Source organism: Olea europaea, chromosome 12 (genome assembly GCF_002742605.1).
Source record: "Olea europaea var. sylvestris chromosome 12, O_europaea_v1, whole genome shotgun sequence".
Lineage (NCBI taxonomy): Eukaryota > Viridiplantae > Streptophyta > Magnoliopsida > Lamiales > Oleaceae > Olea > Olea europaea.
This window is the reverse complement of record NC_036248.1, coordinates 7,343,059-7,358,413: the sequence shown is the minus strand read 5'-3', so window position 1 is coordinate 7,358,413 and position 15,355 is coordinate 7,343,059.

Here is a 15,355-nt window from a genome sequence, read left to right as displayed (position 1 = left end):
ATATAAAAGTATTTATGTCCAAAGTTGATTGGAACTAGGGCATAATACTTACAAACTCCCACTTGCACTAGATCCAATCACTTATATATCCAATATCATAAGTCTACATGACGATCATATTTATACTACGACAACTCTTTATCAGTGGATCTGCAATATTATTAAATGTGGAAATTTGTTCTTCTCTTTACGTCATTTCTATGTATTATCTCTCTGATGAGGTTATACCGTCTTAATACATGTTTGGATCATTGATGAGACCTTAGTTCCTGTGCTTTCACAATGGCTCTATTGTTATCACAATACTGTGATTAACAATATCAGAAACTACTACAAGTTCATTTATGAACATCATGATCCATATTGCAACTCTTTGCTACTTCTGAAGTAACCATGTATTAGGTTTCTACTATTAAATCAACGGTTGCTTCACGTTTGGAACCTTTCCAACATACCACTTAAGAGTAAACCAATTTCTCCATATGAAATCTTCTCAAGATTTCATCTATGTAAATTGGAATGAGTTAAGTAATCTTCTAGATCTACCTCTATAGAACAAGTTGCTTATCCCATATCGTTTATGAATAATTCCTTTAACAACCATTATTTCAACGATTGAAACACAGGGATGTCGTTTTAGGAATACGAAAAATGTTCCCACTATCTTCTTGTAAACACACAATTCGTTTTTCAAATTTGATAAAATCAAACACTTTGACTTTTCATCAAATCTAAGATTTCAGCTCCAAGAGACTTCTCTTAACCTATAGTCACGATATGCAACTGTTGCAAACAAAACCCGAATGGACTTAAGCAAGGCTACAGGAGAAAAGTTTCGCCAAGGTCAACACTTAACCTTTGCTTCTAGCCTTACTTTGTATATATGGATATCCACATCCACATCGACCCTTCCCTTGTAAACTATTTACAAAACCTTACGGGTTTTATTCCATCAGGAGGCTTAACCAAGGTCCAAACCTTGTTCACATACGCCGAGTTCATCTCGAGTATCATGGCCTCATGTTGTCTCTTTTAAGTCAACACTTGACTTTATTTTGTTGCAACTAGCAGGTTCATTATCCTGGATCACTAATACCTGATTAATAAATTCGCACCTTCTTTAAGGTCGAATGATCTTACTAGATTCACACAGAGTTGTCATGTCCTCAGGAGTCTTTACTTCCTGATCCAAAGTATGTCACATATCAGATATGGGATCAAACTCGGATTTATCTACTTGATTAACTATATCTGTGGACTCTTGAACTCTTTCAAAATTCTATTTTACTCCCACTGTCCTCTCCTAGAGTAAACATTTTCTCTAAGAAGACGATGTGTCGTGAGACGAAGACTTTCTTCGTGATAATAGAATTTATATTCAAATGTCTCCTTTGAATATCACACAGATATGTATTTATCGAATTCAGTCTCAAACTTATCCGATTTAAGGCGCTTCAAATAAACGTCATGACCCCAATCTTTCATATAAAATAAATTGGGACTATTGCATTTCCATAACTCGTATGGAGTTCTGTTAACCAATTTAGATGGGACATGGTTTAGTATGTTACATATTGCAATCAATGCGTGACCTCAAAACAATTTTGAGAAATTTGCATGGCTTGTTATTAATCGCATTATATGTAATAATTAACGATTCCTCCTTTTAGATACACCACCTTGCTGCAGTGTATATGAAGGAGTCCACTGCACGAGAATCTCATTCTCTCTTAGATAATCTAAATTTTATCTTTAAGATACTCTCACTTGATCAAATAGGTATCTTTACCTATTTGTTTCTCTAATTCTAGTGTGAATCCCTTGAACTTTTCAAGAATTTCATGTTTGAGTTTTCATCAAGTATACATGATCATTGATGAAATAAGAGAAACATTACCTAGCATCTTTTGACATGAGTCCATATGCATCACTATGCATTAGACCAATAATTATGCTGACCTTTCTTCTTTTCAATTAAAAAAAGATTTGTTTATGACCTTCTCACATAAATTTATGGAGTCCATGCTTGACTCCCAGTGGGTTGGGATCCCATCTATTATATTAAGACCTTGAGTGTACTCAACAAGCCCTAATATAATATTTGGGTAGATACTATTATCAATTGTATCTCCATACAACTCCCAGATCATTAAGCTGACAACTCTTTGTTTTTCACACATCTTATGTGTCAGCTTAACATGCCTCTAAAATTTATCTTCTTGAGTGTACTCAACAAAAGATAAATTTTAGTTAAGTCAAACCCATCATTCAGAAATATCAAATATTTCATAGTGTCAAACATATCCCTAATGGACCAGCCTTGAGTGTTCTCAACAAGCTGAGACGATTTGGGACTCTGGTTTTTCACTATAATGATGGAAGGCGATTACAAATGTGACTTAATATTTTATGGAGGGATTTTGCATTCATGAGTCTCATCAACAACAATACAATCATATATATATATTATTATTATACATCTACTATGCAAATAAATAAATATATATATAACATAAAATAATAGTGTGGACGATAATGGACTTTTACTATCTAGTCTTCCCGAGCCATAAGGAAGACTAGTCGGTCAATTCTTAGGGGGTATAGCATTGAACAGTGTCAATGCACCATCTCCATGGTCTCCACCTCTTCTTTTCTCTTTAATTAGTCCAATTTCAACATATATCCTATACTAGTTGGCACGCAGGCCTAAATGAAATTGGACTCGCAGGCCCATAGTAACAATAATAATAATGGACTCGCAGGTCCAAAATAATAACAATAATAACGGGCTCGCGGCCCAAAATAATTAAGAGCTCGCAGGCCCATAAAACGACAAAATTAAAAATTAACCATTCAACACATCCATATGATCGAATCCATAATCGTCCACTAATAATACATTCATCACATAAATGTATACCTATATAATATCTAATATTATATGCAAATAAGTTTCAAGTTTCTAGCAATTAAGTCGTCTAAACTCTTTTAGACAAATGGATCGGAATAATTAAATAATCAATTAATTATATTAATCGATTATTTAATAAGCGAGCATGTTTAATTAAAATCAAATTTTAATTAAATAACAAATTAGAATCTAACTCTAATTCAACAATTATATGGCGGGAGTCCAACTCTAATTCCAAGAAGAAATTTAGGACGAGTCAATTTAATTAAAATCAAAATTTTAATTAAATACCAAATTAAAGTCCAACTCTAATTCCAAGATCTTAGGGCGAACATGTTAATTAAAATCAAATTTTAATTAAACACAAATTGGAGTCTAATTCTAATCTTAAATAAAATTTAGGGCGAAACAATTTAATTAAAATCAAATTTTAATTAAATGTCAAATTAGAATCCAATTCTAATTTCTAAAATGTCTTCGGGTAAAAAATTAATTAAAATCGAATTTTAATTAAGTCCTAAATTAGAGTCCAACTCTAATTTAAATTGAATCAATATTTTAAATTAGGATAACACTCCTAAATAAAATAAAATTCAATTGGGTCAAAGTTTAATATTTAAGTCAAAATCCAATTTTAACGAAAATATAAAATGTCGCCAATTTTAAATAAAATTTTAATTTGGGTCAAAATTAAATTATGGGTTGAACCCAATTAAAATTAATTTTAAAACCATTTAAAAATTCAAATTCAAAACCATTTTGAAAACTTGCAAATTGACCCAAGTTTGAAATTAACATCGGACCCTTTCAAGATTTAAAATTGCAGAACAAGTCCCTTTTTAAAATATTGCAAAATGACCCATTTCCCTTAATTGCAGTCGGCCCTCCAAATTCCGAAAATTGCAGAGCAGCCCTTTATTTAAAATTGCAAAATCACCCCTTTATTCTTTAATTGTAGGGGGCACCCAGAAATTTCGAAAATTGCAGAGAGGCCCCCGTTTTCACTCCACAACTGAAACCCTAAAATACACCCAAAATTTTTTTTTTCTTCCTTTTTTTTTATTTTAAGTTCCAGGGGGCGACGATCGACGCCGCCCCCTTAATAGCCGTGACGGGAAGTCGTCGTTGTCAAAAGCGGCGGCTTCCTGCTTCAGCAGCAGCGCCTGCGCGCTGCTGCTCTCTTTGTTGCAGCGGCGTGCTCGTCGCCGCTGCAAGCCCTTCATGCCGGCAACGTCGCCGGCTGCCAACCCTTTTTCCATTTTTATTTTTTTATTTTTTTTGCGAAATCAGATTTCAAAAATATGAAAATCGAATTTTCATTAATCGCTAGAAACAAGAAAAATATAACAGTCAACTATTGACTGCACAAATATATTAAACAATTTCTAACAAATACAAAGTAGGCTCTGATACCACTGTTGAGAATCTACTTATACATGCACAGCGGAATTTAAAATAATTTTCGATTCCCACCAAGAATCGCCTTTGTGTTTAGATAGAAACTGTGGTAAGACTGTACCTTTTCCAGATTTGCAATCCTTTTTTTTTTGCTTTTCTTTTCGTTCCATCAATCTTAATTTGCCACCACAGCTGTCCAATTGTCCAGCCTCCAACGGTGATCCACACAGAGAATAAGATTGCAGCTTCTAGGATTTTCTCTTGTGCCAGCAAGAATAATGAAAAACATTTGGACCTCAAACCCTAGCTATGTATTTATATAAACCCAAACGGGCTCGGCCCGGTCCGGTCCAATATTTAATTAATCCAATTAATTAAACCCGGTCCGTGAATTAATTAATCCAATTAATTAATTCGGGAATATAAATAACAAATCCAATTAATTAATTTATCCAACGATTGTTAAATTAACCAATTGGCAATTTGCAATCTTCCAATTCTCTTTTGTGTGCGACCCATTAGGTTCCCGACCACGATACCTAACGATGTGAAATATTATTTTGATCCAATCAAAATTGATAAATTAAAACACTCTTTTAATTTATCGTCAATTTACACTCGCCATCCCTGATTGACATCTAACAATGTGTCAGGGCAATACATGTGACGGAAAATGTTACGTGGTATGACAAAACCAAATTCGTTCGTTTACCGTGAAACTATAATCCCTTCATCAATATGATCCGATCAATTACGAGATATGGAATTGTGTCAATCTCAATCATCGATCATATCTTTCACTCCACTATTAAGTCAATATAAGTCGAAAACTCCTTTTCGACTTATGAGTACACCTTGACCAAGGATTTCATCATCGACTTAATTGAATGAAACGCAGATCATAATCCCCTACTATCTAAGAGTAACGAATCCTTTATTGATCAATCACAACTTTCATACGATTCTTGACGTACCCGAATGATATCGTATTAGCGGCCCTTTTCAGAGCAACATCCAACACCGGCAAAGTATGACTGTCCTCATATAAGGTACTATGATGACCTCAAGTCAAAGGACCAATTCCACTATCGAATGTTAGAGATTAACCACTGACACTCAGATAGTTATCCATGTGGAATCTCTCGACGAGTCTCCAATGTCTTGTTCTATAACAAAAACATCCACGTGTTCATTCAAGTGTCACCACACTTTAGCTTGTGAGATCAGCTACTTACTTCATAAGTAAGAAATGCCACGCGTGATGGTCTATCCTTAATAACGATATCCGTATCTCGTTATTACTTACGACCACGGACGATTTAAGATTCAATCAGATGTAATTTGTATCTCACAATCACAACTCCTTGTGATTAACAAATTACGAAGATTTGAATCTACGGACTCTATTATTTATTTAATTGTCTATTAATTAAATAATAGATTTGCCATTTAATTGCATTAATTATATATAAAAGTATTTATGTCCAAATTTGATTGGACCTAGGGCATAATACTTACACAAATAACGTAACTCCAAAAATTTTGGACCATCCTGTAAAAGTTTCTGTTATGGAGGAAGATGGCACGGTGCACAAAGAAGAGATATTGCACTTGGTTTATAATGTTGCAGGTGATGATACATTGGTTACGGATTTTGTACCCTCACATGAGACAACTGATGCAGCTGCTGGCACTGAAGTTGTACCTATTGAAGCTTCCCCGAATGCAAATTGTGAGGTTCCCAATATAGTTCGATTTGATGGAATCAATAAGAATGTTGGAGAAATTGGTTTAGTTCATACTGCTTCAGAGTCCCTCGTCGAAAATGCCCGAATGGAATTGAGTTGCAGTTGCAATATTTTAGGTTCAGACCATGGAACAAAATTTTCAGGTGAAGATGTTTTATCCACGTGCATATTTGTGGTGGTGCTGTTATTGACAGGTTAAATGAGGACTCGATTCTTAAACCAAATGTTTTAGTCTCTAATTCTGAGGATGAGAATATAGTTTTAAGAAATTTTGATAGCATGGACTCTGGGACAGCACATGGTTCAGAGTCTATTAACAAACAAGCTTTTGTTAGTGAAAGAGAAGAAGTTACGACTATGGAAGTTGATAGGGTGCTGGGTGTCAAAGATGAAGGATTGAGTATTGACTTGCAAAGTATGACTTGCTCTTGCAATGACAAAGTCTTGAAGAGTGATGGGAACTTTGAAATCGAAATGGAATATAGAAACAAAATGTCATACAATGAACCAACAGAATCTGCTGATGGAGGTGATAATATTGTGATAAATGAAGATGAGCTCCTCAAGGTTAAAGGTCTAGCGGATACAACAAATAATCAGGTTATCTTAACAGGATTAAAGCTAAATGTCTCAAATACAACAAAATTGACTTTTTACAAGAAATGAAGATATGGCACAAGATGATTCAGGAATGTATACCGACCACCTCTGGTTGCCACAACAGAGGTTGGAGTGATAAATGACCTAAAAGTTGCAAACTCTGACGAAGAAGTTTTGAATAGATATACATTTATCCAAAAAGATGAGAAGGAGATCTTTACTAAAGTTTCATTACAATCTCTATATGAGCGTCCAGATATTGTTAGAATTCTCCCATCTGATACTCCTACCGAGAATATGTATCTTTTGTAGGAAAACAAGTCGCTAGTGGATGAAACCAATTGTATAAATTTTATTCAAATGCAATAGCCGACTATTGAAATTAATAACCATAAGGCAAATGATTTCAATTTATCAAAAAAAAAAATCCGTTTCAGAATTTTTCAACGGCTAAAAAAAATGTTTAGCGACATAAAATCAGAAATTTAAGTTAACTGCAGGATAAAACTGTAAACGATGAATTTGGAAGCTACACACTATGGAACTACAAACTGCATGAGTTAAATAGTAATGCGAAAATAATCTGCAGAAATAACTGAAAATTGAAACTGCAAGGATAAACTGAATCTGTAAAGAAACTACATGAACTGCAACGAAATAAATATGCAGAAAGAAACACAAAATGCAGCAGATTTCAAACCGAGGCCTGTGTGTGCACAGTTTCCTTAAGACAGTTTCGCCCCCTCATCGTAGGTACTGGAGGTTCAGTTCGAGCGGCTGTCTCCCAAGATACAACGGTAACAAGCAGAATCCGAGCACCGCGATCCTACTCCAGCGAACTGCACGTGACTGGAAGGGAACAAAAACTATACTGTATGAAAACTGGAACTGGGAAAAACGACACTGCGTGAAAAACTGGGAAGAATATTTTCTTATGCAGAGAGAAATTTTCGTTCGTGTATTGAACTGTTGGAGTGAGCGTCCCTTATATAGACTGAGTCCTGTCCATTGGAGTCACTGAAGTTACGACATTAACCATTGGAATTTCAGCTTTTCAGTTCTAGCAATAAACATTGAGAGTTTCTACAGTTTAGAAACTCAAATGTCATTGGAGAAAGCCAAACAAAAATTCGCAAAACGTGGGCTCTCCGATGGGGCCATTTTTGCCCCGTTCGGTCCGACATTCGTGTGCGCAGGTCGCGCCTGCACCAAAGTTCAAGGTCCGAGGCCATTTCAATTCGTGATTTGCACCCCCTACGCGCGCACGTGGAGAGAGCTTCTATGCTACACATGATTACACATCTCCAAAGCATAGCCATTTATAAAGTGGTTTAAATTTCCTTGATTTTTCTATGTGGGATAAATGCATTTTTTTCCACAAAACCAAATTCCAATGACCAAATTTGAGCTCCAATTTCTCATTCACCCGATCTTCATTTTTGGCAAATAAATATATGAAATCGATGTTCTCGCGGAGGAGAACACATATCAACTTTGATATTCCACATTGGACCAACATGTCCCATCGAAAATTGTGCCAAAAGTGAGCCGTTCACTCAATTTTTTCCAACAATCCCCCACATGAATGAAAATTGGGAGAGACACGAAACATGAGACACAAGACTTGGTGATAAAGTTCAGAGGTTGAATCCTACATAGGATAGGTAGGTGTTACCCTTTGAACCTTCTCTTGTGAAAGCATATTTACTTTACTGGCTGACCAGTAGACGCGATGTCCTTGAACTGTTCTACCGTTTGTGTAAACGATGATATACCTCACAGAGGATTCTTCCTAACACAATCCAGTTCTCATTGTTATATTCGTTTTTGCCATGAACATAAGCCTGGTTCTGTGAGAGTTCTTAAGAATTGAGCCCCACACAATTCTTTTAGAAGCGACCCCACTTCTTTCTCACATAGGTAATTTCTTCTTACAAGTAACCCGCATTACTTGGCTCGATTTATGACGCATAAGAATCATTAAAAGCCTATTACTTAACCTTCAACCTTACGGGCATCACTGTTATATCATAGGAATGGACAGGAGGTAATACCCCCACAGTGATTTTATCAAGTATTTATAGTTAGGTTTTCCCATTGAACCTAGATCTTAGTATCTCTAGTCAACTAGGTTGGATTTTCCTTTGTAATGACTTATTCTTTCAAGGGCTTAAGTCTCATTCCTTTTGATGATTTCATGACTAACTCTCTATTTAACCCTTTGGTTAGCGGATCCGCAATGTTATCTTTTGACCTTATATAGTCAATAGTGATAACTCCAGTTGATAGTAGTTGTCTTATGGTATTGTGTCTACGACATATATGTTTAGACTTACCATTATATATGTTACTTTGCACCCTTCCTATTGTCGATTGACCGTCACAATATATGCAAATTGCTGGCACAGGTTTTGACCATCTTGGATTATCCTCTAAGAAGTTGCGCAACCATTCAGCCTCTTCACCACATTTATCTAGAGCTATAAACTCAGATTCCATAGTAGATCTGGCTATAACCGTTTGCTTAGAGAATTTCCACGATATGGCAGCACCACCCAATGTGAACACATATCCACGGGTGGATTTTGAGTCTTTTATATTAGATATCCAATTAGCATTACTGTATCCTTCAATGACTGCTGGATATCTAGTATAATGTAGTTCATAGTCACGAGTATATCTTAAGTACCTTAGTACTCTTACAATTCCTTTCTAGTGATCAGTTCCTGGATTACTCGTATATCTACTCAGTTTACTGACTGTGTAGGCTATGTTTGGTCTAGTACAACTCATTAAATACATTAGACTTCCAATAACTCTCGAGTATTCTACTTGAGAGATAATTTCTCCTCTATTTTTAGACAAATGTTGACTTATATCTATTGGTGTTCTAGCCAAGCCAGTATCATCCTTATGGAATTTTTCTAAAATTTTGTCCACATAATATGACTGACTTAGAACAAGTCCATTTGATGTTCTTGAGATTTTCACTCCAAATATAATATTAGCTAAACCCATATCTTTCATATCAAATCTCGAGTTTAACATATCTTTAGTGGATTCAATCATCTTCTTGTCACTACCAACAATAAGCATGTCGTCAACGTAAAGACATAAGATGACATATCCATCTTTAGTGTCTTTGACGTAAACACAATTGTCACATTCATTGATTTTAAATCCACTCTCAATCATGACATTGTTAAATTTTTCGTGCCATTGTTTTGGTGCTTGTTTTAAGCCATATAGTGACTTTACTAGTTTACAAACTTTCTTTTCCTGTTCTGGTGACGAAAACCCCTCAAGTTGTTCCATGTAAATTTCTTCTTCTAAATCTCCATTTGAAAAGGAAGTTTTAACATCCATTTGATGTACTTCAAGATTTTGCAAAGCGACAATCGCAAGTATCATCCTAATAGATGTTATTCTCATCACTGGAGAATACGTATCAAAGTAATCAAGGCCTCCCCTTTGTTTGTAGCCTTTAATTACTAATCTGGCCTTATACTTCTCGATAGTTCCATCTGCTTTTATTTTCCTTTTGAAAATCCATTTGTAGCCTAGTGGTTTGCTCCCTGGAGGAAGATCTACTAGCTCCCATGTATGATTTTGCAGTATGGAATCTATTTCACTTTCAATGGATTCTTTCCATTGAGGTCCTTCCGAGGAATTCACTGCTTCTTGATAACTTTGAGATTCACTCTCTAGCATATAGGTCAGAAATTAGGATCATAAGATTTTTCTGTCCTTTCCCGTTTGCTGCGTCTAACCTCAGTCTGCTCTTCTAATTCTTCGTTCTGACTATTTTCAATAATTGTCTTATATGTTTGTTTAGAGGAGCTTGCTTCCTCTTTGGATTTGTATGGAAATACTTCTTCAAGAAATGTAGCATTCCTTGATTCCATTATCGTATTTTTGTGTATGTCTGGAATTTTCGAATCATACACAAGAAAGCGATACGCACTGCTATTATGTGCATAGCCAATGAAGACACAGTCTATAGTTTTCGGGCCTATCCTTACCTTCTTTGGTGGTGGAACAGCTACTTTAGCAAGACACCCCCACACTCGCAAGTGTTTATAGGTAGACATTCTTCCTTTTCATAACTCATAAGGGGTCTTTTTCGATTTCTTTCGGGGCACCTTATTTAAAAGGTAATTTGCTGATAACACAACTTCCCCCCACATGTTCTGAGGTAACCTAGAACTTACGATCATTGCATTCATCATCTCTTTTAAGGTACGATTTTTCGTTCATCAACACCATTTTGTTACGGTGAATAAGGGGCGGTGGTTTCATGTATGATTCCTTGTTATGCACAGAATTCAGCAAATGGTGCTTCATACTCACCATCTCGATCACTTCGCAGCACCTTAATTTTCTTATCAAGTTGATTCTTAACTTCATTCTTATAGAGAATAAATTTCTCTATAACTTCATCCTTACTTTTAAGCAGATATATATAGCAGTATTTTGTGCTATCGTCGACAAAAGTAATAAAATATTTGTTGCCACCTCTTGTTTGTACAAGTTTAGATCACACACATCACTATGAACTAAATCTAGTGGTTCTGTGTTCCGTTCAATTGATTTAAACGATGACCTTGTCAATTTTGTTTCAACACAAGTTTCACACTTATGTTTGGAACCGTTATTGAACTTAGGTATGCAATTAGAGTTAACTAGTCTTCGTAAAGTATCATAGTTAACGTGTCATAGTCTACCATGCCACAAATTGGAAGACTCGAGCAAATAAGCAGAAGAACTTACTTTATTCATTTTTGGTTTCACAACCATTACATTGAGTTTAAACATACCGTCAGAAACATAACCTTTTTCGACAAACATTCTACTTTTTCACAGAATGACTTTGTCTGACTCAAAAATAATGCAAAAATCATGCTTATTCAAAAGCGACCCGGACACTAAATTCTTGCGAATTTTCGGCACATAAAGCACGTTGTTGAGAGTCAACTCCTTTCCCGAGGTCATCTTCAGAACCACTTTTTCTTGACCCTTGATTTCAGAAGTTGTTGAATTTCCCATGAACAACTTCTCCCCGTTCTCAATAGTTTCGAACGTATCAAACATCTCTTTATCAGAACATATATGTCTTGTAGCACCGGTGTCAATCCACCACTCTTTAGGGTTTGAACCCACCATGTTTACTTCAAAAATGACTGCTGCGAAATTCAGCTTTGACACATCTTATGCCATGTAGTCAACCACGTTCGCTTCTTTCTTCTTCTTCGGTAATCTGCACTCCGAAGACTTGTAACCCATTTTGTCACAATTGAAGCATTTCCCTTGGAATTTCTTTTTGACAATTCTACCTTTCGGTCTTTGCTTGGTTCTTTTGCCACCGGATGACCCAGACTTATTTTGTAGTTCTTATTACTTTGACCAAACTCCACAACATTGGCTTTGGCCACACCAAGATTGAACCACTTCTTCTCAGAACTCTTGTTGTCTTCTTCGATTTGAAGTGTAACAACGAGTTCTTCGACGTTCATTTCCTTTCGTTTGTGTTTCAAATAGTTCTTGAAATCTTTCCACCAGGGGGGCAATTTTCTATAATTGCAGCCACTTGAAAAGTTTCAGTCAACATCATTCTTTCGGCATGAATTTCGTGAAGGATCACTTGGAGTTCTTGCACTTGACTGATAACAGTTTTGGAGTCCACCATCTCATAGTCTAGGAATTTGTCGACTATAAACTTTTTAGCCCCGACATCCTCAGTTTTATATTTCCGGTCCAAGGTCTCCCACAATTCTTTAGCCGTTTTAATGGTGCTATACACATTGTACAGCGCATCTGCTAGGCTGTTCATGATATAATTTCGGCACAGAAAGTCCGAATGCTTCCAAGCATCAAGTGCACTCAATGCTTGCACATCTCCCTCGCCCTCATTAAGTTCTGGAGTAGTTTCAGTCAAGAATCTCGCAAGATTCAAGGTGGTCAAGTAAAAAAGCATTTTCTGCTGCCACCTTTTGAAATTCAAGCCATTGAATTTCTCCGATTTTTCTCCATGATTAATCGGAACAGTTACAGTTTGGCTCACAACATGACTTGGCATTCTAGCCACAACGGAGCTTGGCCCTTGAGCCACATTAGAACCCTCAGCCTGATTTCCAGCGGGAATATTTTGGGTCACATCCATATTGTTCGATTCGGTTGTCATTTCTGAAAACAAACCAAATATTAGTTCCAAGAAACTACAATTCAATTAAACCAAAAAAAGACTCTTGTTTTTTAAAACCAACTATTAGTTCTATGTAACTAAAATTCAGTTAAACCAAAAATCAACTCTTGTTTTTCGAATTCAGGAACTGTCTTAAGCTTGTAGGAAAACAAGTCGCTAGTGGATGAAACCAATTGTATAAGTTTTATTCAAATGCAATAGCCGACTATTGAAATTAATAACCACAAGGCAAACGATTTCAATTTATAAAAAAAAATTCCGTTTCAGAATTTTCCAATGGCTAAAAAAAATGTTTAGCGACATAAAATCAGAAATATAAGTTAATTGCAGGCTAAAACTGTAAACGATGAATCTGGAAGCTACACACTATGGAACTACAAATTGCATAAGTTAAATAGTAATGCGAAAATAATTTGCAGAAATAAATGGAAACTGATGCGAAAATAATCTGCAGAAATAAATGGAAACTGAAACTGCAAAGATAAACTGAATATGCAAAGAAATTACACGAACTGCAACGAAATAAATTGCAGAAAGAAAATACAAACTGCAGCAGATTTCAAACCGAGACCTGTGCGTACACAGTTTCCTTAAGATAGTTTCGTCCCCTCACCGTAGGGCTGGAGGTTCAGTTCGAGCGGCTGTCTCCCAAGATACAACGGTAACAAGCAGAATCCGAGTACCGCGGACCTAGTCCAGCAAACTGCACGTGACTGGAAGGGAACATAAACTACACTGTATGAAAACTGGAACTGGGAAGAATATTTTCGTTAGTGTATTGAACTATTGGAGTGAACGTTCCTTATGTAGACTGAGTCCTGTCCATTGGAGTCACTGGAGTTTCAGTTCCGACGGGGCCATTTTTACCTTGTTCGGTCCAACATTCGTGTGCGCAGGTTGCGCGCGCACCCAAGTTTAAGATCCGAAGGCCATTTCGATTTGTGATATGCACCCCCCTGCGCGCGCACGTGGAGAGAGCCTCTATGCAACACATGATTACACATCTTCAAAGCATAGCCATATATAAAGTGGTTTAAATTTCCTTAGTTTTTCTATGTGGGATAAATGCATGTTTTCCCATAAAACCAACTTTGAGCTCCAATTTCTCATTCACCCGGGTCTCATTTTTGGCAAANCCACAAATTGGAAGACTCGAGCAAATAAGCAGAAGAACTTACTTTATTCATTTTTGGTTTCACAACCATTACATTGAGTTTAACCATACCGTCAGAAACATAACCTTTTTCGACAAACATTCTACTTTTTCACAGAATGACTTTGTCTAACTCAAAAATAATGCAAAAATCATGCTTATTCAAAAGCGATCGGGACACTAAATTCTTGCGAATTTTCGGCACATAAAGCACGTTGTTGAGAGTCAACTCCTTTCCCGAGGTCATCTTCAGAACCACTTTTTCTTGACCCTTGATTTCAGAAGTTGTTGAATTTCCCATGAACAACTTCTCCCCGTTCTCAATAGTCTCGAACGTATCAAACATCTCTTTATCAGAACATATATGTCTTGTAGCACCGGTGTCAATCCACCACTCTTTAAGGTTTGAACCCACCATGTTTACTTCAAAAATGACTGCTGCGAAATTCAGCTTTGACACATCTTATGCCATGTAGTCAACCACGTTCGCTTCTTTCTTCTTCTTCGGTAATCTGCACTCCGAAGACTTGTAACCTATTTTGTCACAATTGAAGCATTTCCCTTGGAATTTCTTTTTGACAATTCTACCTTTCGGTCTTTGCTTGGTTCTTTTGCCACTAGATGACCCAGACTTATTTTTGTAGTTCTTACTACTTTGACCAAACTCCACAACATTGGCTTTGGCCACACCAAGATTGAACCACTTCTTCTCAGAACTCTTGTTGTCTTCTTCGATTCGAAGTGTAACAACGAGTTCTTCGACGTTCATTTCCTTTCGTTTGTGTTTCAAATAGTTCTTGAAATCTTTCCACCAGGGGGGCAATTTTCTATAATTGCAGCCACCTGAAAAGTTTCAGTCAACATCATTCTTTCGGCATGAATTTCGTGAAGGATCACTTGGAGTTCTTGCACTTGACTGATAACAGTTTTGGAGTCCACCATCTCATAGTCTAGGAATTTGTCGACTATAAACTTTTTAGCCCCGACATCCTCAGTTTTATATTTTCGGTCTAAGGTCTCCCACAATTCCTTAGCCGTTTTAATGGTGCTATACACATTGTACAGCGCATCTGCTAGGCTGTTCATGATATAATTTCGACACAGAAAGTCCGAATGCTTCCAAGCATCAAGTGCACTCAATGCTTGCACATCTCCCTCGCCCTCATTAAGTTCTGGAGCAGTTTCAGTCAAGAATCTCGTAAGATTCAAGGTGGTCAAGTAAAAAAGCATTTTCTGCTGCCACCTTTTGAAATTCAAGCCATTGAATTTCTCCGATTTTTCTCCATGATTAACCGGAACAGTTACAGTTTGGCTCACAACATGACTTGGCATTCTAGCCACAA